The 22,387-nt window shown below is 38.4% G+C and overlaps 4 non-coding genes across 4 annotated transcripts; all 4 read left to right on the forward strand.

Annotated features, from left to right (window-relative positions):
* The first annotated feature begins 1,662 nt into the window (after window positions 1-1,662).
* TRNAI-AAU (transfer RNA isoleucine (anticodon AAU)) lies at window positions 1,663-1,736 on the forward strand. Its single transcript has one exon. It is a non-coding gene; the product is annotated as a tRNA-Ile (tRNA).
* An 819-nt stretch (window positions 1,737-2,555) lies between these two features.
* TRNAI-AAU (transfer RNA isoleucine (anticodon AAU)) lies at window positions 2,556-2,629 on the forward strand. The gene has a single exon. It is a non-coding gene; the product is annotated as a tRNA-Ile (tRNA).
* A 6,823-nt stretch (window positions 2,630-9,452) lies between these two features.
* On the forward strand, window positions 9,453-9,526 carry TRNAI-AAU (transfer RNA isoleucine (anticodon AAU)). Its single transcript has one exon. It is a non-coding gene; the product is annotated as a tRNA-Ile (tRNA).
* Window positions 9,527-12,775: 3,249 nt separating this feature from the next.
* Window positions 12,776-12,849, forward strand: TRNAI-AAU (transfer RNA isoleucine (anticodon AAU)). Its single transcript has one exon. It is a non-coding gene; the product is annotated as a tRNA-Ile (tRNA).
* Window positions 12,850-22,387: the final 9,538 nt, after the last annotated feature.

Genomic DNA, 22,387 nt, shown 5'->3' on the forward strand with positions numbered 1-22,387 from the left:
TTCAACCTATAAACCTGCCGTGTTGATCCAGAGGAAGGCAAAAACTGTCTTGGAGTGCATTCCAATGTTGTCATTAGGCGAAAAATTCCTCCCTTACTCCAAATATGGCTATTAGAATAAATTCCTGGATCAAAGTTCCATCTCCAGAATCTGGTACAAATATGATGACATTTTATATTTTTCAAAAAAACACTTTTCAATGTGGCAGAGAGTTCAATCGTCGAACTGCTCTTACAGTAAAGAATCCCCGTCTGTAATGAGGTCCTTTAATTACCTTGCTTTCCCTTCTTTGCACGCATTCTAGTTCAGCAATGTCCTTCTCATACACAGGTGCTCAAAACTGTACACAATATTCCATGTATGGTCTAACCGGTGATTTATAGAAATGCAGAGTTTGTTGCATGAAATCATCTTAGAGGTCCAATTTCAACCTTAAGGACAAAAATAATATCTTGATTTTGCCTCTTTGTATTCCGATAGTCATAACTTTATTATTTTTCCGTCCTCATAGTCATATAAGGGCTTGTTTTTAGCGAGACAAGTTCTTGTTTTTAATGGCAGCATTTAATGTACCATATAATGCACTGAAGAAAACTCTTTGTGGGGTGGAATGGAAAACACAAAAGCAATTTGTCCAATGCTTTTTGAGTAGTAAAAATTGCAAGTTTATTTTATTATTCAGGTTAATAGGATATCAATATGAATACACGTTTGCATGTATTTTCTACTGACGTGACGTGAATCTTTGGTGTAAAAGTGGCCAGTTAGCTCAGTTGGTTAGAGCGTGGTGCTAATAACGCCAAGGTCACGGGTTTGGTCCCCGTATGGGCCATGGAAGCTCACTTTTGTTACATGCTTGTTACAGAGTTGAATAGTTGATAATATTGAAAAAAGGTCCATCAAATTCAACCTATAAACCTGCCGTGTTGATCCAGAGGAAGGCAAAAACTGTCTTGGAGTGCATTCCAATGTTGTCATTAGGGGAAAAATTCCTCCCTTACTCCAAATATGGCTATTAGAATAAATTCCTGGATCAAAGTTCCATCTCCAGAATCTGGTACAAATATGATGAAATTTAATATTTTTCAAAAAAACACTTTTCAATGTGTCAGAGAGTTCAATCGTCGAACTGCTCTTACAGTAAAGAATCCCCGTCTGTGATGAGGTCCTTTAATTATCTTGCTTTCCCTTCTTTGCACGCATTCTAGTTCAGCAATGTCCTTCTCATACACAGGTGCTCAAAACTGTACACAATATTCCATGTATGGTCTAACCGGTGATTTATAGAAATGCAGAGTTTGTTGCATGAAATCATCTTAGAGGTCCAATTTCAACCTTAAGGACAAAAATAATATCTTGATTTTGCCTCTTTGTATTCCGATAGTCATAACTTTATTATTTTTCCGTCTTCATAGTCATATAAGGGCTTGTTTTTAGCGAGACAAGTTCTTGTTTTTAATGGCAGCATTTAATGTACCATATAATGTACTGAAGAAAACTCTTTGTGGGGTGGAATGGAAAACACAAAAGCAATTTGTCCAATGCTTTTTGAGTAGTAAAAATTGCAAGTTTATTTTATTATTCAGGTTAATAGGATATCAATATGAATACACGTTTGCATGTATTTTCTACTGACGTGACGTGAATCTTTGGTGTAAATGTGGCCGGTTAGCTCAGTTGGTTAGAGCGTGGTGCTAATAACGCCAAGGTCACGGGTTCGATCCCCGTATGGGCCATGGAAGCTCACTTTTGTTACAGAGTTGAATAGTTGATAATATTGAAAAAAGGTCCATCAAATTCAACCTATAAACCTGCCGTGTTGATCCAGAGGAAGGCAAAAACTGTCTTGGAGTGCATTCCAATGTTGTCATTAGGGGAAAAATTCCTCCCTTACTCCAAATATGGCTATTAGAATAAATTCCTGGATCAAAGTTCCATCTCCAGAATCTGGTACAAATATGATGACATTTTATATTTTTCAAAAAAACACTTTTCAATGTGGCAGAGAGTTCAATCGTCGAACTGCTCTTACAGTAAAGAATCCCCGTCTGTGATGAGGTCCTTTAATTACCTTGCTTTCCCTTCTTTGCACGCATTCTAGTTCAGCAATGTCCTTCTCATACACAGGTGCTCAAAACTGTACACAATATTCCATGTATGGTCTAACCGGTGATTTATAGAAATGCAGAGTTTGTTGCATGAAATCATCTTAGAGGTCCAATTTCAACCTTAAGGACAAAAATAATATCTTGATTTTGCCTCTTTGTATTCCGATAGTCATAACTTTATTATTTTTCCGTCCTCATAGTCATATAAGGGCTTGTTTTTAGCGAGACAAGTTCTTGTTTTTAATGGCAGCATTTAATGTACCATATAATGTACTGAAGAAAACTCTTTGTGGGGTGGAATGGAAAACACAAAAGCAATTTGTCCAATGCTTTTTGAGTAGTAAAAATTGCAAGTTTATTTTATTATTCAGGTTAATAGGATATCAATATGAATACACGTTTGCATGTATTTTCTACTGACGTGACGTGAGTCTTTGGTGTAAAAGTGGCCGGTTAGCTCAGTTGGTTAGAGTGTGGTGCTAATAACGCCAAGGTCACGGGTTCGATCCCCGTATGGGCCATGGAAGCTCACTTTTGTTACATGCTTATTGAATAGTTGATAATATTGAAAAAAGGTCCATCAAATTCAACCTATAAACCTGCCGTGTTGATCCAGAGGAAGGCAAAAACTGTCTTGGAGTGCATTCAAATGTTGTCATTAGGGGAAGAATTCCTCCCTTACTCCAAATATGGCTATTAGAATAAATTCCTGGATCAAAGTTCCATCTCCAGAATCTGGTACAAATATGATGAAATTTTATATTTTTCAAAAAAACACTTTTCAATGTGGCAGAGAGTTCAATCGTCGAACTGCTCTTACAGTAAAGAATCCCCGTCTGTAATGAGGTCCTTTAATTACCTTGCTTTCCCTTCTTTGCACGCATTCTAGTTCAGCAATGTCCTTCTCATACACAGGTGCTCAAAACTGTACACAATATTCCATGTATGGTCTAACCGGTGATTTATAGAAATGCAGAGTTTGTTGCATGAAATCATCTTAGAGGTCCAATTTCAACCTTAAGGACAAAAATAATATCTTGATTTTGCCTCTTTGTATTCCGATAGTCATAACTTTATTATTTTTCCGTCCTCATAGTCATATAAGGGCTTGTTTTTAGCGAGACAAGTTCTTGTTTTTAATGGCAGCATTTAATGTACCATATAATGTACTGAAGAAAACTCTTTGTGGGGTGGAATGGAAAACACAAAAGCAATTTGTCCAATGCTTTTTGAGTAGTAAAAATTGCAAGTTTATTTTATTATTCAGGTTAATAGGATATCAATATGAATACACGTTTGCATGTATTTTCTACTGACGTGACGTGAATCTTTGGTGTAAAAGTGGCCGGTTAGCTCAGTTGGTTAGAGCGTGGTGCTAATAACGCCAAGGTCACGGGTTCGGTCCCCGTATGGGCCATGGAAGCTCACTTTTGTTACATGCTTGTTACAGAGTTGAATAGTTGATAATATTGAAAAAAGGTCCATCAAATTCAACCTATAAACCTGCCGTGTTGATCCAGAGGAAGGCAAAAACTGTCTTGGAGTGCATTCCAATGTTGTCATTAGGGGAAAAATTCCTCCCTTACTCCAAATATGGCTATTAGAATAAATTCCTGGATCAAAGTTCCATCTCCAGAATCTGGTACAAATATGATGAAATTTTATATTTTTCAAAAAAACACTTTTCAATGTGTCAGAGAGTTCAATCGTCGAACTGCTCTTACAGTAAAGAATCCCCGTCTGTGATGAGGTCCTTTAATTACCTTGCTTTCCCTTCTTTGCACGCATTCTAGTTCAGCAATGTCCTTCTCATACACAGGTGCTCAAAACTGTACACAATATTCCATGTATGGTCTAACCGGTGATTTATAGAAATGCAGAGTTTGTTGCATGAAATCATCTTAGAGGTCCAATTTCAACCTTAAGGACAAAAATAATATCTTGATTTTGCCTCTTTGTATTCCGATAGTCATAACTTTATTATTTTTCCGTCTTCATAGTCATATAAGGGCTTGTTTTTAGCGAGACAAGTTCTTGTTTTTAATGGCAGCATTTAATGTACCATATAATGTACTGAAGAAAACTCTTTGTGGGGTGGAATGGAAAACACAAAAGCAATTTGTCCAATGCTTTTTGAGTAGTAAAAATTGCAAGTTTATTTTATTATTCAGGTTAATAGGATATCAATATGAATACACGTTTGCATGTATTTTCTACTGACGTGACGTGAATCTTTGGTGTAAATGTGGCCGGTTAGCTCAGTTGGTTGGAGCGTGGTGCTAATAACGCCAAGGTCACGGGTTCGATCCCCGTATGGGCCATGGAAGCTCACTTTTGTTACAGAGTTGAATAGTTGATAATATTGAAAAAAGGTCCATCAAATTCAACCTATAAACCTGCCGTGTTGATCCAGAGGAAGGCAAAAACTGTCTTGGAGTGCATTCCAATGTTGTCATTAGGGGAAAAATTCCTCCCTTACTCCAAATATGGCTATTAGAATAAATTCCTGGATCAAAGTTCCATCTCCAGAATCTGGTACAAATATGATGACATTTTATATTTTTCAAAAAAACACTTTTCAATGTGGCAGAGAGTTCAATCGTCGAACTGCTCTTACAGTAAAGAATCCCCGTCTGTGATGAGGTCCTTTAATTACCTTGCTTTCCCTTCTTTGCACGCATTCTAGTTCAGCAATGTCCTTCTCATACACAGGTGCTCAAAACTGTACACAATATTCCATGTATGGTCTAACCGGTGATTTATAGAAATGCAGAGTTTGTTGCATGAAATCATCTTAGAGGTCCAATTTCAACCTTAAGGACAAAAATAATATCTTGATTTTGCCTCTTTGTATTCCGATAGTCATAACTTTATTATTTTTCCGTCCTCATAGTCATATAAGGGCTTGTTTTTAGCGAGACAAGTTCTTGTTTTTAATGGCAGCATTTAATGTACCATATAATGTACTGAAGAAAACTCTTTGTGGGGTGGAATGGAAAACACAAAAGCAATTTGTCCAATGCTTTTTGAGTAGTAAAAATTGGAAGTTTATTTTATTATTCAGGTTAATAGGATATCAATATGAATACACGTTTGCATGTATTTTCTACTGACGTGACGTGAATCTTTGGTGTAAAAGTGGCCGGTTAGCTCAGTTGGTTAGAGCGTGGTGCTAATAACGCCAAGGTCACAGGTTCGATCCCCGTACGGGCCATGGAAGCCCACTTTTGTTACAGAGTTGAATAGTTGATAATATTGAAAAAAGGTCCATCAAATTCAACCTATAAACCTGCCGTGTTGATCCAGAGGAAGGCAAAAACTGTCTTGGAGTGCATTCCAATCTTGTCATTAGGGGAAAAATTCCTCCCTTACTCCAAATATGGCTATTAGAATAAATTCCTGGATCAAAGTTCCATCTCCAGAATCTGGTACAAATATGATGAAATTTTATATTTTTCAAAAAAACACTTTTCAATGTGGCAGAGAGTTCAATCGTCGAACTGCTCTTACAGTAAAGAATCCCCGTCTGTGATGAGGTCCTTTAATTACCTTGCTTTCCCTTCTTTGCACGCATTCTAGTTCAGCAATGTCCTTCTCATACACAGGTGCTCAAAACTGTACACAATATTCCATGTATGGTCTAACCGGTGATTTATAGAAATGCAGAGTTTGTTGCATGAAATCATCTTAGAGGTCCAATTTCAACCTTAAGGACAAAAATAATATCTTGATTTTGCCTCTTTGTATTCCGATAGTCATAACTTTATTATTTTTCCGTCCTCATAGTCATATAAGGGCTTGTTTTTAGCGAGACAAGTTCTTGTTTTTAATGGCAGCATTTAATGTACCATATAATGTACTGAAGAAAACTCTTTGTGGGGTGGAATGGAAAACACAAAAGCAATTTGTCCAATGCTTTTTGAGTAGTAAAAATTGGAAGTTTATTTTATTATTCAGGTTAATAGGATATCAATATGAATACACGTTTGCATGTATTTTCTACTGACGTGACGTGAATCTTTGGTGTAAAAGTGGCCGGTTAGCTCAGTTGGTTAGAGCGTGGTGCTAATAACGCCAAGGTCACGGGTTCGATCCCCGTACGCGCCATGGAAGCCCACTTTTGTTACAGAGTTGAATAGTTGATAATATTGAAAAAAGGTCCATTAAATTCAACCTATAAACCTGCCGTGTTGATCCAGAGGAAGGCAAAAACTGTCTTGGAGTGCATTCCAATCTTGTCATTAGGGGAAAAATTCCTCCCTTACTCCAAATATGGCTATTAGAATAAATTCCTGGATCAAAGTTCCATCTCCAGAATCTGGTACAAATATGATGAAATTTTATATTTTTCCAAAAAACTCTTTTCAATGTGGCAGAGAGTTCAATCGTCGAACTGCTCTTACAGTAAAGAATCCCCGTCTGTGATGAGGTCCTTTAATTACCTTGCTTTCCCTTCTTTGCACGCATTCTAGTTCAGCAATGTCCTTCTCATACACAGGTGCTCAAAACTGTACACAATATTCCATGTATGGTCTAACCGGTGATTTATAGAAATGCAGAGTTTGTTGCATGAAATCATCTTAGAGGTCCAATTTCAACCTTAAGGACAAAAATAATATCTTGATTTTGCCTCTTTGTATTCTGATAGTCATAACTTTATTATTTTTCCGTCCTCATAGTCATATAAGGGCTTGTTTTTAGCGAGACAAGTTCTTGTTTTTAATGGCAGCATTTAATGTACCATATAATGTACTGAAAGAAAACTCTTTGTGGGGTGGAATGGAAAACACAAAAGCAATTTGTCCAATGCTTTTTGAGTAGTAAAAATTGCAAGTTTATTTTATTATTATTTTATTGGTTAGAGCGTGGTGCTAATAACGCCAAGGTCACGGGTTCGATCCCCGTATGGGCCATGGAAGCTCACTTTTGTTACAGAGTTGAATAGTTGATAATATTGAAAAAAGGTCCATCAAATTCAACCTATAAACCTGCCGTGTTGATCCAGAGGAAGGCAAAAACTGTCTTGGAGTGCATTCCAATGTTGTCATTAGGGGAAAAATTTCTCCCTTACTCCAAATATGGCTATTAGAATAAATTCCTGGATCAAAGTTCCATCTCCAGAATCTGGTACAAATATGATGAAATTTTATATTTTTCAAAAAAACACTTTTCAATGTGGCAGAGAGTTCAATCGTCGAACTGCTCTTACAGTAAAGAATCCCCGTCTGTGATGAGGTCCTTTAATTACCTTGCTTTCCCTTCTTTGCACGCATTCTAGTTCAGCAATGTCCTTCTCATACACAGGTGCTCAAAACTGTACACAATATTCCATGTATGGTCTAACCGGTGATTTATAGAAATGCAGAGTTTGTTGCATGAAATCATCTTAGAGGTCCAATTTCAACCTTAAGGACAAAAATAATATCTTGATTTTGCCTCTTTGTATTCCGATAGTCATAACTTTATTATTTTTCCGTCCTCATAGTCATATAAGGGCTTGTTTTTAGCGAGACAAGTTCTTGTTTTTAATGGCAGCATTTAATGTACCATATAATGTACTGAAAGAAAACTCTTTGTGGGGTGGAATGGAAAACACAAAAGCAATTTGTCCAATGCTTTTTGAGTAGTAAAAATTGCAAGTTTATTTTATTATTATTTTATTGGTTAGAGCGTGGTGCTAATAACGCCAAGGTCACGGGTTCGATCCCCGTATGGGCCATGGAAGCTCACTTTTGTTACAGAGTTGAATAGTTGATAATATTGAAAAAAGGTCCATCAAATTCAACCTATAAACCTGCCGTGTTGATCCAGAGGAAGGCAAAAACTGTCTTGGAGTGCATTCCAATGTTGTCATTAGGGGAAAAATTCCTCCCTTACTCCAAATATGGCTATTAGAATAAATTCCTGGATCAAAGTTCCATCTCCAGAATCTGGTACAAATATGATGAAATTTTATATTTTTCAAAAAAACACTTTTCAATGTGGCAGAGAGTTCAATCGTCGAACTGCTCTTACAGTAAAGAATCCCCGTCTGTGATGAGGTCCTTTAATTACCTTGCTTTCCCTTCTTTGCACGCATTCTAGTTCAGCAATGTCCTTCTCATACACAGGTGCTCAAAACTGTACACAATATTCCATGTATGGTCTAACCGGTGATTTATAGAAATGCAGAGTTTGTTGCATGAAATCATCTTAGAGGTCCAATTTCAACCTTAAGGACAAAAATAATATCTTGATTTTGCCTCTTTGTATTCCGATAGTCATAACTTTATTATTTTTCCGTCCTCATAGTCATATAAGGGCTTGTTTTTAGCGAGACAAGTTCTTGTTTTTAATGGCAGCATTTAATGTACCATATAATGTACTGAAAGAAAACTCTTTGTGGGGTGGAATGGAAAACACAAAAGCAATTTGTCCAATGCTTTTTGAGTAGTAAAAATTGCAAGTTTATTTTATTATTATTTTATTGGTTAGAGCGTGGTGCTAATAACGCCAAGGTCACGGGTTCGATCCCCGTATGGGCCATGGAAGCTCACTTTTGTTACAGAGTTGAATAGTTGATAATATTGAAAAAAGGTCCATCAAATTCAACCTATAAACCTGCCGTGTTGATCCAGAGGAAGGCAAAAACTGTCTTGGAGTGCATTCCAATGTTGTCATTAGGGGAAAAATTCCTCCCTTACTCCAAATATGGCTATTAGAATAAATTCCTGGATCAAAATTCCATCTCCAGAATCTGGTACAAATATGATGAAATTTTATATTTTTCAAAAAAACACTTTTCAATGTGGCAGAGAGTTCAATCGTCGAACTGCTCTTACAGTAAAGAATCCCCGTCTGTGATGAGGTCCTTTAATTACCTTGCTTTCCCTTCTTTGCACGCATTCTAGTTCAGCAATGTCCTTCTCATACACAGGTGCTCAAAACTGTACACAATATTCCATGTATGGTCTAACCGGTGATTTATAGAAATGCAGAGTTTGTTGCATGAAATCATCTTAGAGGTCCAATTTCAACCTTAAGGACAAAAATAATATCTTGATTTTGACTCTTTGTATTCCGATAGTCATAACTTTATTATTTTTCCATCCTCATAGTCATATAAGGGCTTGTTTTTAGCGAGACAAGTTCTTGTTTTTAATGGCAGCATTTAATGTACCATATAATGTACTGAAGAAAACTCTTTGTGGGGTGGAATGGAAAACACAAAAGCAATTTGTCCAATGCTTTTTGAGTAGTAAAAATTGCAAGTTTATTTTATTATTCAGGTTAATAGGATATCAATATGAATACACGTTTGCATGTATTTTCTACTGACGTGACGTGAATCTTTGGTGTAAATGTGGCCGGTTAGCTCAGTTGGTTAGAGCGTGGTGCTAATAACGCCAAGGTCACGGGTTCGATCCCCGTACGGGCCATGGAAGCTCACTTTTGTTACATGCTTGTTACAGAGTTGAATAGTTGATAATATTGAAAAAAGGTCCATCAAATTCAACCTATAAACCTGCCGTGTTGATCCAGAGGAAGGCAAAAACTGTCTTGGAGTGCATTCCAATGTTGTCATTAGGGGAAAAATTCCTCCCTTACTCCAAATATGGCTATTAGAATAAATTCCTGGATCAAAGTTCCATCTCCAGAATCTGGTACAAATATGATGAAATTTTATATTTTTCAAAAAAACACTTTTCAATGTGGCAGAGAGTTCAATCGTCGAACTGCTCTTACAGTAAAGAATCCCCGTCTGTGATGAGGTCCTTTAATTACCTTGCTTTCCCTTCTTTGCACGCATTCTAGTTCAGCAATGTCCTTCTCATACACAGGTGCTCAAAACTGTACACAATATTCCATGTATGGTCTAACCGGTGATTTATAGAAATGCAGAGTTTGTTGCATGAAATCATCTTAGAGGTCCAATTTCAACCTTAAGGACAAAAATAATATCTTGATTTTGCCTCTTTGTATTCCGATAGTCATAACTTTATTATTTTTCCGTCCTCATAGTCATATAAGGGCTTGTTTTTAGCGAAACAAGTTCTTGTTTTTAATGGCAGCATTTAATGTACCATATAATGTACTGAAAGAAAACTCTTTGTGGGGTGGAATGGAAAACACAAAAGCAATTTGTCCAATGCTTTTTGAGTAGTAAAAATTGCAAGTTTATTTTATTATTATTTTATTGGTTAGAGCGTGGTGCTAATAACGCCAAGGTCACGGGTTCGATCCCCGTATGGGCCATGGAAGCTCACTTTTGTTACAGAGTTGAATAGTTGATAATATTGAAAAAAGGTCCATCAAATTCAACCTATAAACCTGCCGTGTTGATCCAGAGGAAGGCAAAAACTGTCTTGGAGTGCATTCCAATGTTGTCATTAGGGGAAAAATTCCTCCCTTACTCCAAATATGGCTATTAGAATAAATTCCTGGATCAAAGTTCCATCTCCAGAATCTGGTACAAATATGATGAAATTTTATATTTTTCAAAAAAACACTTTTCAATGTGGCAGAGAGTTCAATCGTCGAACTGCTCTTACAGTAAAGAATCCCCGTCTGTGATGAGGTCCTTTAATTACCTTGCTTTCCCTTCTTTGCACGCATTCTAGTTCAGCAATGTCCTTCTCATACACAGGTGCTCAAAACTGTACACAATATTCCATGTATGGTCTAACCGGTGATTTATAGAAATGCAGAGTTTGTTGCATGAAATCATCTTAGAGGTCCAATTTCAACCTTAAGGACAAAAATAATATCTTGATTTTGCCTCTTTGTATTCCGATAGTCATAACTTTATTATTTTTCCGTCCTCATAGTCATATAAGGGCTTGTTTTTAGCGAGACAAGTTCTTGTTTTTAATGGCAGCATTTAATGTACCATATAATGTACTGAAAGAAAACTCTTTGTGGGGTGGAATGGAAAACACAAAAGCAATTTGTCCAATGCTTTTTGAGTAGTAAAAATTGCAAGTTTATTTTATTATTATTTTATTGGTTAGAGCGTGGTGCTAATAACGCCAAGGTCACGGGTTCGATCCCCGTATGGGCCATGGAAGCTCACTTTTGTTACAGAGTTGAATAGTTGATAATATTGAAAAAAGGTCCATCAAATTCAACCTATAAACCTGCCGTGTTGATCCAGAGGAAGGCAAAAACTGTCTTGGAGTGCATTCCAATGTTGTCATTAGGGGAAAAATTCCTCCCTTACTCCAAATATGGCTATTAGAATAAATTCCTGGATCAAAGTTCCATCTCCAGAATCTGGTACAAATATGATGAAATTTTATATTTTTCAAAAAAACACTTTTCAATGTGGCAGAGAGTTCAATCGTCGAACTGCTCTTACAGTAAAGAATCCCCGTCTGTGATGAGGTCCTTTAATTACCTTGCTTTCCCTTCTTTGCACGCATTCTAGTTCAGCAATGTCCTTCTCATACACAGGTGCTCAAAACTGTACACAATATTCCATGTATGGTCTAACCGGTGATTTATAGAAATGCAGAGTTTGTTGCATGAAATCATCTTAGAGGTCCAATTTCAACCTTAAGGACAAAAATAATATCTTGATTTTGCCTCTTTGTATTCCGATAGTCATAACTTTATTATTTTTCCGTCCTCATAGTCATATAAGGGCTTGTTTTTAGCGAGACAAGTTCTTGTTTTTAATGGCAGCATTTAATGTACCATATAATGTACTGAAAGAAAACTCTTTGTGGGGTGGAATGGAAAACACAAAAGCAATTTGTCCAATGCTTTTTGAGTAGTAAAAATTGCAAGTTTATTTTATTATTATTTTATTGGTTAGAGCGTGGTGCTAATAACGCCAAGGTCACGGGTTCGATCCCCGTATGGGCCATGGAAGCTCACTTTTGTTACAGAGTTGAATAGTTGATAATATTGAAAAAAGGTCCATCAAATTCAACCTATAAACCTGCCGTGTTGATCCAGAGGAAGGCAAAAACTGTCTTGGAGTGCATTCCAATGTTGTCATTAGGGGAAAAATTCCTCCCTTACTCCAAATATGGCTATTAGAATAAATTCCTGGATCAAAGTTCCATCTCCAGAATCTGGTACAAATATGATGAAATTTTATATTTTTCAAAAAAACACTTTTCATTGTGGCAGAGAGTTCAATCGTCGAACTGCTCTTACAGTAAAGAATCCCCGTCTGTGATGAGGTCCTTTAATTACCTTGCTTTCCCTTCTTTGCACGCATTCTAGTTCAGCAATGTCCTTCTCATACACAGGTGCTCAAAACTGTACACAATATTCCATGTATGGTCTAACCGGTGATTTATAGAAATGCAGAGTTTGTTGCATGAAATCATCTTAGAGGTCCAATTTCAACCTTAAGGACAAAAATAATATCTTGATTTTGCCTCTTTGTATTCCGATAGTCATAACTTTATTATTTTTCCGTCCTCATAGTCATATAAGGGCTTGTTTTTAGCGAGACAAGTTCTTGTTTTTAATGGCAGCATTTAATGTACCATATAATGTACTGAAAGAAAACTCTTTGTGGGGTGGAATGGAAAACACAAAAGCAATTTGTCCAATGCTTTTTGAGTAGTAAAAATTGCAAGTTTATTTTATTATTCAGGTTAATAGGATATCAATATGAATACACGTTTGCATGTATTTTCTACTGACGTGACGTGAATCTTTGGTGTAAAAGTGGCCGGTTAGCTCAGTTGGTTAGAGCGTGGTGCTAATAACGCCAAGGTCACGGGTTCGATCCCCGTACGGGCCATGGAAGCTCACTTTTGTTACATGCTTGTTACATGCTTGTTTAAATGCTTGTTACATGCTTGTTACAGAGTTGAATAGTTGATAATATTGAAAAAAGGTCCATCAAATTCAACCTATAAACCTGCCGTGTTGATCCAGAGGAAGGCAAAAACTGTCTTGGAGTGCATTCCAATGTTGTCATTAGGGGAAAAATTCCTCCCTTACTCCAAATATGGCTATTAGAATAAATTCCTGGATCAACGTTCCATCTCCAGAATCTGGTACAAATATGATGAAATTTTATATTTTTCAAAAAAACACTATTCAATGTGGCAGAGAGTTCAATCGTCGAACTGCTCTTACAGTAAAGAATCCCCGTCTGTGATGAGGTCCTTTAATTACCTTGCTTTCCCTTCTTTGCACGCATTCTAGTTCAGCAATGTCCTTCTCATACACAGGTGCTCAAAACTGTACACAATATTCCATGTATGGTCTAACCGGTGATTTATAGAAATGCAGAGTTTGTTGCATGAAATCATCTTAGAGGTCCAATTTCAACCTTAAGGACAAAAATAATATCTTGATTTTGCCTCTTTGTATTCCGATAGTCATAACTTTATTATTTTTCCGTCCTCATAGTCATATAAGGGCTTGTTTTTAGCGAAACAAGTTCTTGTTTTTAATGGCAGCATTTAATGTACCATATAATGTACTGAAATAAAACTCTTTGTGGGGTGGAATGGAAAACACAAAAGCAATTTGTCCAATGCTTTTTGAGTAGTAAAAATTGCAAGTTTATTTTATTATTATTTTATTGGTTAGAGCGTGGTGCTAATAACGCCAAGGTCACGGGTTCGATCCCCGTATGGGCCATGGAAGCTCACTTTTGTTACAGAGTTGAATAGTTGATAATATTGAAAAAAGGTCCATCAAATTCAACCTATAAACCTGCCGTGTTGATCCAGAGGAAGGCAAAAACTGTCTTGGAGTGCATTCCAATGTTGTCATTAGGGGAAAAATTCCTCCCTTACTCCAAATATGGCTATTAGAATAAATTCCTGGATCAAAGTTCCATCTCCAGAATCTGGTACAAATATGATGAAATTTTATATTTTTCAAAAAAACACTTTTCAATGTGGCAGAGAGTTCAATCGTCGAACTGCTCTTACAGTAAAGAATCCCCGTCTGTGATGAGGTCCTTTAATTACCTTGCTTTCCCTTCTTTGCACGCATTCTAGTTCAGCAATGTCCTTCTCATACACAGGTGCTCAAAACTGTACACAATATTCCATGTATGGTCTAACCGGTGATTTATAGAAATGCAGAGTTTGTTGCATGAAATCATCTTAGAGGTCCACTTTCAACCTTAAGGACAAAAATAATATCTTGATTTTGCCTCTTTGTATTCCGATAGTCATAACTTTATTATTTTTCCGTCCTATTTATATTTTAAATTTTATATTTTTCAAAAAAACACTTTTCAATGTGGCAGAGAGTTCAATCGTAGAACTTCTCTTACAGTAAAGAATCCCCATCTGTGATGAGGTCCTTTAACCCCTTAACGCCGAAGGACGGATATATCCGTCCTCAGCAGCTGCTAGTTCGCGCAGGAGGACGGATATATCCGTCCTGTGATCGCGCGGGTACTGACAGTTTACCCACGCGATCAGCGGCAGGAGCACGGCTGTTATACACAGCCTGGCTCCTGCTGCAACTGCCGGAATCGAAGCACGCGCCGATTCCGGCAGTTTAACCCATTAAATGCCGCTGTCAACAGTGACAGCGGCATTTAATGTGTTTGACAGAAGGGGGAACTCCCTCTGTCTCCCGATCGGCGCCCCCGCAAACAAATCGCGGGTCTCCGTCGGGTTTCCATGACAGCCGGGGGTCTAACAAAGACCCCCAGGTCTGTCTTCAGCATCTGCCTGTTAGGCGATGCCAGAGGCATGACCTAACAGGTTGCCTGTCAGTTTTACACTGACAGGCAATAATGCTTTGGTATACGAAGTATACCAAAGCATTATATATGCGATCTGCACATCGCATAGTGAAGTCCCCTGGTGGGACTAAAAAAAAAAAAGTAAAACCGTTAAATAAAGTTTGTGAAAAAAAAAATAAAAAAAATTACAGTCAAAGTCAAATAAAACTACTTTTTTGCCCCAAAAAGTGGTTTTATTTAATAAAACGGTCAAAACAAATCACACATACACATATATGGTATCCCCGCGATCGTAACAACTTGACCAATAAAATGAACACATTAATTAAACCGCCGGATGAACGGCGTCCAAAGAAAACGCAAAAAACAACGGCAAAATTCTCTCTTTTCTCCCATTCCCCCCATAAAAAATAAAATAAAAGTTCATCTATAAGTCCTATGTACCCCAAAATAGTACTAATGAAAACTACACATTGTCCCGCAAAAATCAAGCCCACGTACGGCCACATCGACGGAAAAATAAAAAAATGACGGCTCTTGGAACGCGGCGATGCAAAAACAAGTAATTTTTTTCTAAAAGGGTTTTTATTGTGCAAACGTAGAAAAAACATATAAAACCTTTATACATTTGGTATCCCTGTAATCGTGCCGACCCATAGAATAAAGTTAACATGTTATTTACGCTGCATAGTAAACGGCGTAAATTTATAACGTGAAAATTAATGCTGGAATAGCTGCTTATTTTCAATTCTCTCCTAAAATAAAGTTAATAAAAGTTAATCAATATGTTATAAGCATCTAAAAATGGTACAATTACAAAATACAACTCGTCCCGGAAAAAACAAGCCCTTATACGGCTATATAGACGGAATACAAAAACAGTTACGACTCTTGGAATGCGACCGTGGAAAAACAAAAAATAATCCTTGGTCATTAACGTGCAAAATGGCCCGGTCATTAAGGGGTTAATTACCTTGCTTTCCCTTCTTTGCACGCATTGTAGTTCAGCAATGTCCTTCTCATACACAGGTGCTCAAAACTGTACACAATATTCCATGTATGGTCTAACCGGTGATTTATAGAAATGCAGAGTTTGTTGCATGAAATCATCTTAGAGGTCCAATTTCAACCTTAAGGACAAAAATAATATCTTGATTTTGCCTCTTTGTATTCCGATAGTCATAACTTTATCATTTTTCCGTCCTCATAGTCATATAAGGGCTTGTTTTTAGCGAGACAAGTTCTTGTTTTTAATGGCAGCATTTAATGTACTATATAATGTACTGAAAGAAAACTCTTTGTGGGGTGGAATGGAAAACACAAAAGCAATTTGTCCAATGCTTTTTGAGTAGTAAAAATTGCAAGTTTATTTTATTATTCAGGTTAATAGGATATCAATATGAATACACGTTTGCATGTATTTTCTACTGACGTGACGTGAATCTTTGGTGTAAAAGTGGCCGGTTAGCTCAGTTGGTTAGCGCGTGGTGCTAATAACGCCAAGGTCACGGGTTCGATCCCCGTACGGGCCATGTAAGCTCACTTTTGTTACATGCTTGTTACAGAGTTGAATAGTTGATAATATTGAAAAAAGGTCCATCAAATTCAACCTATAAACCTGCCGTATTGATCCAGAGGAAGGCAAAAACTGTCTTGGAGTGCATTCAAATGTTGTCATTAGGGGAAAAATTCCTCCCTTACTCCAAATATGGCTATTAGAATAAATTCCTGGATCAAAGTTCCATCTCCAGAATCTGGTACAAATATGATGAAATTTTATATTTTTCAAAAAAACACTTTTCAATGTGGCAGAGAGTTCATTCGTCGAACTGCTCTTACAGTAAAGAATCCCCGTCTGTGATGAGGTCCTTTAATTACCTTGCTTTCCCTTCTTTGCACGCATTCTAGTTCAGCAATGTCCTTCTCATACACAGGTGCTTAAAACTGTACACAATATTCCATGTATGGTCTAACCGGTGATTTATAGAAATGCAGAGTTTGTTGCATGAAATCATCTTAGAGGTCCAATTTCAACCTTAACCCCTTCCCTCTTTAGCCACTTTTGACCTTCCTGACAGAGCCTCATTTTTCAAATCTGACATGTGTCACTTTATGTGGTAATAACTCCGGAATGCTTTCACCTATCCAAGCGATTCTGAGATTGTTTTCTCGTGACACATTGGACTTTATGTTACTGGCAAAATTTGCTCGATATGTTCAGTATTTAATTGTGAAAAACACCAAAAATTAGCGAAAAATTGCAAAAATTAGCATTTTTCTCAATTTAAATGTATCTGCTTGTAAGACAGGCAGTTATACCACACAAAATTGTTGCTAATTAACATCACCCATATGTCTACTTTAGATTGGCATCGTTTTTTGAACATCCTTTTATTTTTCTATGACCTCACAAGGCTTAGAACTTTAGCAGCAATTTCTCACATTTTCAAGAAAATTTCAAAAGGCTATTTTTACAGGGGCCAGTTCAGTTGTGAAGTGGTTTTGAGGGCCTTATATATTAGAAACCCCAAAAAAGTCACCCCATTTTAAAATCTTCACCCCTCAAAGTATTCAAAACAGCATTTAGAAAATGTCTTAACCCTTTACACATTTCACAGGAATTAAAGCAAAGTAGAGGTGAAATTTACAAATTTCATATTTTTCTGCAGAAATACATTTTTAATACAATTTTTTTTATAAAACAGAAGGTTTTACCAGAGAAATGCAACTCAATATTTGTTGCCCAGTTTCTGCAGTTTTAGGAAATATCCCACATGTGGCCGTAGCGTGCTACTGGACTTAAGCACCGGCCTCAGAAGCAAAGGAGCACCTAGTGGATTTTGGGGCCTTATTTTTGTTAGAATATATTTTAGGCACCATTTCAGGTTTGAAGGGCTCTTGCGGTGCCAAAACAGTCAAAATCAACCAAAAGTGACCCCATCTGGGAAACTAGACACCTCAAGGAAATTATCTAGGGGTGTAGTGAGCATTTTGACCGCACAGGTTTTTTACAGAAATTATTGGAAGTAGGCCGTGAAAATTAAAATCAACATTTCTTCAAAGAAAATGTAGGTTTAGCGATTTTTTTTCTCATTTCCACAAGGACTAAAGGAGAAAAAGCACTGCAAAATTTGTAAAGCAATTTCTCCCGAGTAAAACAATACCTCACATGTGGTAATAAACGGTTGTTTGGAGACACGGCGTGGCTGAGAAGGGAAAGAGCGCTATTTGGCTTTTGGAGTTCACATTTAGCAGGAATGGTTTGCGGAGGCCATGTCACATTTACAAAGCCCCTGAGGTGACAAAACAGTGGAAACCCCAAACAAGTGACCCCATTTTGTAAACTATACCCCTTGAGGAAATTATCTAGGGGTATAGTGAGCATTTTGACCCCACAGGTTTTTTGCAGAAATTTTTGCAAGTAGGCTGTGAAAATGAAAATCTACATTTTTTCAAATAAAATGTAGGTTTAGCTAATTTTTTTTCATTTCCACAAGGACTAAAGGAGAAAAAGCACCATAAAATTTGTAAAGAAATTTCTCCCGAGTAAAACAATACCCCACATGTGGTAATAAACGGCTGTTTGGACACACGGCGAGGCTGAGAAGGGAAAGAGCGCTATTTGGCTTTTGGAGTTCACATTTAGCAGGAATGGTTTTCGGAGGCCATGTCACATTTACAAAGCCCCTGAGGGGATAAAACAGTGGAAACCCCCCACAAGTGACCCCATTTTGGAAACTACACCCATTGAGGAAATTATCTAGGGGTATAGTGAGCGATTTGACACCACAGTTTTTTTGCAGAAATTATTGGAAGTAGGCCCTGAAAATAATAATCTACATTTTTTCAAAGAAAATGTAGGTTTAGCTAATTTTTTCTCATTTCCAGAAGGACTGAAGGAGAAAAAGCACCACAAAATTTGTAAAGCAATTTCTCCCGAGTAAAACAATACCCCACATGTGGTAATAAACGGCTGTTTAGACACACGGCAGGGCTTAGAAGGGAAAGAGCACTATTTGGCTTTTTGAGATCACATTTAGCAGGAATGATTTGCGGAGGCCAGGTCACATTTGCAAAGCCCCTGAGGGGACAAAACAATGAAAACGCCCAAAAAGGGACTCCATTTAGGAAACTACACCTCTTGAGGAATGCATCTAGGGGTGTAGTGAGCATTTTGACCCCACAGATGTTTCATAGAATTTATTAGAATTAGGCAGTGAAAATAAAAACAGTCCTTTTTCTTCAATAAGACGTAGCTTTAGCGCAAATTTTTTCATTTTCTCAACAAATAAAGGAAAAAAAGAACCCAACATTTGTAAAGCTATTTCTCCCGAGTACGGCAATACCCCATATGTGGTCATAAACTGCTGTTTGGGCAAACCGCAGGGCTCAGATGGGAAGGACCGCCATTTGGAGTGCAGATGTTGCTGGATTGGTTTCTGGGCACCTGTGGGCCCAAAACAGTGGAAACCCCCCAGAAGTGACCCCATTTTGGAAACTACACCCCTCAATGCATTTACCAAGGGGTGTAGTAAGCATTTTAACCCTGCAGGTGTTTTGTAGAAATTAGTGTGCGCTCAATGTTGCAGAGTGAAAATTGGATTTTTTTTCCATAGATATGCCAATATGTGGTGCCCGGCTTGTGCCACCATAACAAGACAGCTCTCTAATTATTATGCGGTGTTTCCTGGTTTTAGAAACACCCTACATGGGGCACTAATCTTTTGTCTGGACATATGACAGGGCTCAGAAGTGAAGAGTACCATGCGGAGTGGAGGCCTAATTTGGCGATTTACAAAGTATTGGTTCACAACTGCAGAGGCTCAGATGTGAAATAATAAAAAGAAACCCCTGATAAGTGACCCCCACTATGGAACTGCACCCCTCAAGGCATTTATTAAGGGGTGTAGTGAGCATTTTCAACCCACAGGTCTTTTCCATAAATGAATGCGCTGTGGATGGTGCAAATTAAAAATGTATATTTTTCCCTAGATATGCCATTCAGTGGCAAATATGTCATGCCCAGCTTATGACGCTGGAGACACACACCCCAAAAATTGTTAAAAGGGTTCTCCCAGGTATGACGATGCCATATATGTTGAAGGAAACTGCTGTTTGGGGACGCTGCAGGGTTCAGGGCCGAGGGAGCACCATTTGGCTTTTGGAGAGCGGATTTTGCTTGGTACTATATTTGTTTGAGTATTGCTGGTGTTTTATAATGTGGGGGTACATGTAAGCGGGGCGGAGTATATAAGGGGCATAGTCAGGTGGTATAAAAAAATAAAAATAATCCATAGATGTGTGTTACGCTGTGAAGCAATCCTTTCTGCACAGGCCGGTGTCGCACTGATAAATGGTGTCATTTCTTATCCCCCTTTTGGTCCACACTCCGCGCCTTTGTAGTTTGGGGAATTTTGCTGGGAAGTGTTGTCCTGGTATAATACGGGCACCGTCGCTTCCAGCGGATATGTTTGGGCTCTCCCCTTCCTGGTTCCCTAATTTTAGGTCCTTGATAAATCGCCTCTTGAAACTGAAGAAATGTTCCCCTCGGGCACAACTGCATATTTATTTATTTCCTGACTTATTGGAGCCATAACTAATTTTATTTTTCATAGACGTAGCGGTATGAGGGCTGGTTTGTTGCGGGACGAGCTGTAGTTATTATTGGTACCATTTTGGGGTACATGTGACTTTTTGATCACCTTTTATCCTATTTTTTGGGATGCCAGGTAAACAAAAAAACGCAATTCTGGCACAGCTTTTTTTGTTTTTTTTATACAGCGTTCACCACGCATTATAAACTACATGTTAACTTCATTCTGCGGGTCAGTACGATTCCGGCGATACCTAATTTATAGCACTTTTTTATGTTTTACAACTTTTTGCACAATAAAATTACTTTTGTAAAAAGAATGTATTTTTTCTGTCGCCAAGTTGTGAGAACCATAACTTTTTAATTTTTTTGTCGACGGACGTGTATGAGGGCTTGTTTTTTGCGGGACGAGCTATAGTTTTTATAGGTACCATTTTTGGATACGTGCGACTTTTTGATCACTTTTTATTGTAATATTTGTAGGGCAAAGTGACCAAAAAACAGAAACTCTGGTAACGTTTTTTACGGGGTTTTTTTACGCTGTTCACCGCGTAAAATAAATAATATAATATTTTGATACCTCCGGTCGTTACGGTCGTGGCGACACTAAATACATATGGTTTATTATTATTTTTCAATAATAAAGGACTTGATAAGAGTAAGGGGGGATTCACACGAGCGTGTATTCGGTCCGTGCGGGCCGCGTGGTTTTCACGCGGCACGCATGGACCAATACAAGTCTATGGGGCAGTACAGACAGTCCGTGCTTTTTGCGCAGCGTTTGTCTGCTGCGCAAAAAGCGCGACAGGTTCAATAACTCTGCGTATTTCGCGCATCACGCACCCATTGAAGTCAATGGGTGCGTGAAAATCACGCGCACCACACGGAAGCACTTCCGTGGGACGAGCGTGATTCGCGCAACAGCAGTGAAAAGGATGAATGAAAACCGAAAAGCACCACGTGCTTTTCTGTTTCCGAACATCCAAACGGAGTGTCTTTGCGATGAGCGAAGCCGGACAAGCGTACCGAACTTCACCGGGTTCGGCCAAACTCGTTTTGGCCGATCCCGGCAAAAAAATTATCGGTACGCGACGTCAGGAGATAGTCACTGTCCATGGTGCTGAAAGGGTTAAACTGTTTCAGCACCATGGACAGTGACTTGCGATCCCAAAATACATTAACCTGTAAAAAAAAACCGAAGTTCTAACTTACCGATTAGTCCTGTCTCCTTCCTGCAGTCCGACCTCCCGGGATGACACTTCAGTTCAAGTGACAGCTCCAGCCAATCACAGGCCAAGCACAGGCTGCAGCCAATCACAGGCTGCAGCGGTCACTTGGACTGCTGCGTCACCCAGGGAGGTGGGGCCCGATGTCAAGAGAGGCGCGTCACCAAGGACGCGTCACCAAGGCAACGGCCGGGAAGTTCTCGGTAAGTAGGAACTTTATCTTTTTTTTTTACAGGTTTTTCGCTGTTGTGTTCGGCATTCACTGTCGAGGGTGCTGAAAGATTTAGCTCTTTCAGCACCTTGGACAGTGACGGGCGTTGACAAGCCTCATCTCTATGATGCCGGCTGCGCGAAAATCACGCAGCCGCGCATCAGACACGCATGACACACGCAGCTGTCAAATGGTTTTTGCGCTCGCAAAACGCTGCGTTGTTTGCGCGCGCAAAAACGCAACGTTCGTGTGAATCTGCCCTAAAAGGGGGATTGTGTTTTATTTGATTACTTGAAACTTTTATTGTTTTCAAACTTTTATTTTTTGCACTTTTTTTTACACTTTTTCTCAAGTCCCACTAGGGGACTTGAAGGTCCAACGGTCAGATTTTTTTTTTTCTAATACATTGCACTACCTATGTAGTGCAATGTATTAGATCTGTCAGTCATTCACTGACAGCAAGCCGTTTAGGCTTCGCCTCCCGGCGGGGCCTAAATCGGCTTCCGTAATGGCAGAGCAGGAGACCATTGTGTCTCCTGTTGCCATAACAGCAGTCGCCAGTCCCGATTGCCTGTCAGGGCTGGCGATCTG

This window comes from Rhinoderma darwinii, chromosome 3 (assembly GCF_050947455.1).
Source record: "Rhinoderma darwinii isolate aRhiDar2 chromosome 3, aRhiDar2.hap1, whole genome shotgun sequence".
NCBI classification, from domain to species: Eukaryota; Metazoa; Chordata; class Amphibia; order Anura; family Rhinodermatidae; genus Rhinoderma; species Rhinoderma darwinii.